This window comes from Palaemon carinicauda, chromosome 15 (genome assembly GCF_036898095.1).
Source record: "Palaemon carinicauda isolate YSFRI2023 chromosome 15, ASM3689809v2, whole genome shotgun sequence".
Classification (NCBI taxonomy): domain Eukaryota; kingdom Metazoa; phylum Arthropoda; class Malacostraca; order Decapoda; family Palaemonidae; genus Palaemon; species Palaemon carinicauda.
The window spans coordinates 128,190,774-128,196,561 of record NC_090739.1 but is presented as its reverse complement, the minus strand read 5'-3'; positions in this window follow the sequence as shown (position 1 = coordinate 128,196,561).

The window sequence follows — 5,788 nt, the reverse complement described above, 5'->3', positions numbered from 1 at the left end:
GTTGCCAGAGACCCAACTCCCAAGCTGAATTATCCCTAAAAATGGGGATATTATTTTTCTATTTACCCCCATTTTGATATACAGTATATATATATATATATATATATATATATATATATATATATATATATATATAAAATATATATATATATATATATATATATATATATATATATATAAAATATATATATATATATATATATATATATATAAATATATATATATATATATATATATATATATATATATATATATATATATATATATATATATATATATATATATATATATATATATATATATATATATATATATATATATATATATATATATAAAATATATATATATATATATATATATATATATATATATAAAATATATATATATATATATATATATATATATATATATATATATATATATATATATATATATATATATATATATATATATATATATATATATAAAATATATATATATATATATATATATATATATATATAAAATATATATATATATATATATATATATATATATATATATATATATATAAAATATATATATATATATATATATATATATATATAAAATATATATATATATATATATATATATATATATATATATATATATATAAAATATATATATATATATACATATATATATATATATATATATATAAAATATATATATATATATATATATATATATATATATATATATAAAATATATATATATATATATATATATATATATATATATATATATATATATAAAATATATATATATATATATATATATATATATATATATATAAAATATATATATATATATATATATATATATATATATATATATATATATATATATAAAAATATATATATATATATATATATATATATATATATATATATATATATATATATATATAAAATATATATATATATATATATAAAATATATATAATATATATATATATATATATATATATATATATATATATATAAAATATATATAAAATATATATATATATATATATAAAATATATATATATATATATATATATATATATATATATATATAAAATATATATATATATATATATATATATATATATATATATATATATATATATAAAATATATATATATATATATATATATATATATATATATATATATATATATAAAATATATATATATATAAAATATATATATATATATATATATATATATATATATATATATATATATATATATATATATATACGCACACACATTTATGCTTCACATAAGAGAGAATATAAAGCCATTTTAGGAAAAATAAAGCAAAATTAATGATTTAATACTTTCAAGATTTATAATATTATAGAATGCAGAATTGACATTTTAATCAGGAAAGAAATATTCATTTGACCAAAAATATATATATATATATATATATTTTTTTATTATGATACAAAATAAAGACTGGCATTTAGCCTCCATCAGTTACAATAGCATTACAAACATATATTCAATAATTTTTTTTAAAAATTAAGTTTTACTTCTTTTAGCATTAATTGAGATACTTGAGAATTGCGGACAAATTATCCCCAGATTAGGGTCTAAATGGGCTTTAAATCACCAAAATCCCTAAACATAGGGATAAATCCCATCTCTGGCAACACTGCATCTCACTTCTGTCATTCGCTCTTCAATTTCCCATTTTCCATTTTAAATAATAGCATATTTTTATTGTCTTCTTTTCTGAGTGTGGTTTCACTAGTTGAATAAACAGCAGTTTCTTATGGCATTTACCTTTTTGCAGTCAAAGTCTCTTCTTCCTCTTCACATTATTTGCCTTTTGCATCTGCATTTTAGATGCCTTCCTCCATTGTAGATCTGTGCTATGGATTTCTGGGAAAATATCCCAGTGAGGAAAGGAAATAAGAAAATAAATAAGCTATATAAGAAGTAATGAATAACGAATAACACTACAAAATTGTAACAACATTAATAGTTATACACACACAATATATATATATATATATATATATATATATATATATATATATATATATATATATATATATATATATATATATATATATATATTTATATAAACAACTAAGAGAGAAGAGTGTGCCTGAGTGTACCCTCAAGCAAAGAAATTTATAACATTCTCTAAGAAGTAGCCATAAAGATCCCGTTTTCTTCAAGATTAAGATGTTAATGTTTTATACTTTTATCTTATATTGTCATTTTCGAACAGAGGATTCCCAGAAACGAGAAGAAACATTTCTACATCTAAGAACTAAGAGATGTTTTACTTTCGAACAAGGAATATCATTTTGCATATGTTATGTCTCTATATTCTTGGAAAACAAATACATGTAAAGATAGGATAAACATTACCTTTTGTTATCATATAATGCATACATAGAGACTGGATGTATATAAAAACTTCAACACAAAATTTTGAGATGATCGAAAACTCAAACAGAATTCTTTATTTTCTTTTACTATATCATTGTTAGCTTACATATGTTTGAAAGAGTTATCAGTGAGATCAATTGACCTAAAATACATTTGTGCGAGAACGAAATAATCCTGAAGTCGACCTTATGATTATTTTTTCAAAACTCAAACTAAAAAAAAAAAAAGTTCGTTCTTTTCCTTTTTGTAGTAGGTGGAAAATTGTAACCCCCCCCCCCTCTCTCTCTCTCTCTCTCTCTCTCTCTCTCTCTCTCTCTCTCTCTCTCTCTCTCTCTCTCTCTCTCTCTCTCTCTCTCTCTCTCAACTGTTTCTAGTTTATTTAGCAATAAGTTAATTCCCAGATCCGAAGGCCGCGTTGGAAAATCCACTCTCAGGAGTTAGTTTCCTGTTTTGGAAAGTTCATACTTTCCAGCCTGTAATTGGAGCGCTGCGGGGAAACAGGGGTTTCCGACAAAATCTTAAGCAATGGTGGGTCATTTCGGGTGAACCCGAGAAGCCATTAGACATCCAATAGGCTTGGCATAGGCCTGGCAATCTTGCCCTGTTTTGTATAGTATACAAGCATCATACTCTCTCTCTCTCTCTCTCTCTCTCTCTCTCCTCTCTCTCTCTCTCTCTCTCTCTCTCTCTCTCTCTCTCTCTCTCTCTCCGCCCTTCTATATGTATACATGCACACACACTACTGTATATACAGTGTATCCCCTTCTGAGTGGGGTTACCTTAACAGGGTATAAAGGTTTGTGCATCGTCATGATCAGCAAAGCTGTACTAGTTTGGTTTGCTGTGAGGGATCGGACTAAACTCTCCGACCAACACTAACCCGCTGTGGCCAACATGGTGATGAAAATAGCCAAACCCCAGGCATGATGAAGGCCATGAATGGCAGAGGCAAGGGGCAGTGACATTGCCCTATCAAGCAGGACAATGCCTTAGAGACTGATCATATTATATATGATCAGCGGCCAAGGCCCCTTCTCCGCGCAAGCTAGGACCAAGGAAGGCCAGGCAATGGCTACTGATGACTCAGCAAATAGACCTCTAGGCTCCCCCAAACCCCCCATCCTTAACTCACAAGGACCGTGAGGTTGCAGCGACCAAATGAAGTAATGATCTTAAGCAGGAATCGAACCCCAGTCTGGCAATCACCAGGCAGGGACGCTAACACCAGGCCACCCCAACGTTAAGGCCTTTGTCCTGTAGTGGACTAGAAACGTCTGCATTTGTGTCATATATATATATATATATATATATATATATATATATATATATATATATATATATGTATGTATGTATGTATATATATATATATATATATATATATATATATATATATATATATATATATATTTATTATATATATGTATATATATTTATATATATACATATTTATATATATACATATATATATATATATATATATATATATATATATATATATATATATATATATATATATATATATATACATGTACTTAGTGTATTTTCTACTAGTCCCTTTTTGCCAATTATAAAAGTATTATGATAACAAAAAACTACGTCTCATCATCTTCAGTTCTCAGTAAAAGGCCTGAAGCCAAGAGAAAAAAAAATCGATAATGACTTTTAATTCCTTCAAAGAACTTGAACCCACACCCGGTGGGTTCGGGTTCCAGCAAGGCTCTGGTGGACCGCTTTTTCAATCGATTACGAGTTTTCAGTATTACTTTTTTTTATTTATTTATTTATTTTTTTTTTTTTTTGACTTTGGGTTAGGATTCTGAAGTTTTACTTGCGATGTAACGATGGCAGACAATTGTGCTTTTATTTGTTTCAATTCATGCTTCTGTAACAGTCACAGCATAAGATAAACTTTTTATTATTATTATTATTATTATTATTATTATTATTATTATTATTATTATTATTATTATTGTTGCTGCTGTTGTTGTTGTTATCATTATTATTATTATTATTATTATTATTATTATTATTATTATTATTATTATTATTATTATTATTATTATTATTTTTATCAATATTTTTATTATCATTATTATTATTAATATTATTATTAATATTAATATTTTATTATTGTTATTATATTAATATTATTATTATTATTATTATTATTATTATTATTATTATTATTATTATTATTATTATTATTATCATAAGGATGGTTCACAAGTTCATGACGTATTTACTCTGTTGTTGGCTTCCTTAAGAGAGAGGCTAAGAAATGCATGAGGGATAGTGTATAAATATTTACCTTTTTAAGTATTTTATTTTGTAAATATATTGTAAATATATAACACCCAATCAATGATATTGATTTCCTCCTAATTTAAAAAAAAAATTACTTTACATATATCGTTTATTCATTTCCTTGTTTCCTTTCCTCATTGGGTTATTTTTCCCTGTTGAAGCCTGTGGGCTTATAGCATCTTGCTTTTCCAACTAGGATTGTAGCTTGGCTAGTAATAACAATAATAATGATGATAATAATAATAATAATAATAATAATAATAATAATAATAATAATATTAATAATGATGATAATAATAATAATGATGATAATAATAATAATAATAATAATAATAATAATAATAATAATAATAATAATAATAATAATAATAATAATAATAATAACAACGACAACGATAATAATAATTAACCATAGATTCGAAATTGTTTACAAGAAAATCTGATCAAGTATAATTATTTCTCTCAACTTCCGTCAGTTCAGGAGACTACTGATCGAGAAAGGATAAGTTATATTACTTATTTACTTATTTACTTACTCGGGGGCAAAAGTTGCACATGATATGACGCACCGAGATTGCTTGCGAGAAGTGGAGTTAGGTAAGTGTGTTTGTGTGTGTGTGTAATTTTTTTTTTTTTGCGTATTTATTAATATGTTTGCACTTGCTATGCGAATATCTTAAGATCCCAGAACATACTTCATAGGTGTTTCAAGAAGGGTGAGACGGTTGGAGTGTCAATTGATCTAACGAAAGGAAGATCATAAGACGTATATACATCGTAGGTTTATTTTTTTTGGGGGGAGGGGGGGGGGTGTGGCACGTGATTTGATGAAGATCAAGGTCATGAGGCGTGCATTTGTGTGTGTGTGTGTCTGTGTCTGTCTGTCCGCTGTGGGGTGGTTTCATGAGGCAAAAGCTCCTAAAGACTTCGTTAGGGTACATCATCGAAGTTTTTTTTTTTGGGGGGGGAGGGGGGGAGGGGGGTGGTGTGGCTCGTGATTCGATGAAGATCAAGGTCACAAGGCGTGCATTTGTGTGTGTGTGTGTGTGTGTCTGTCTGTCCGCTGTG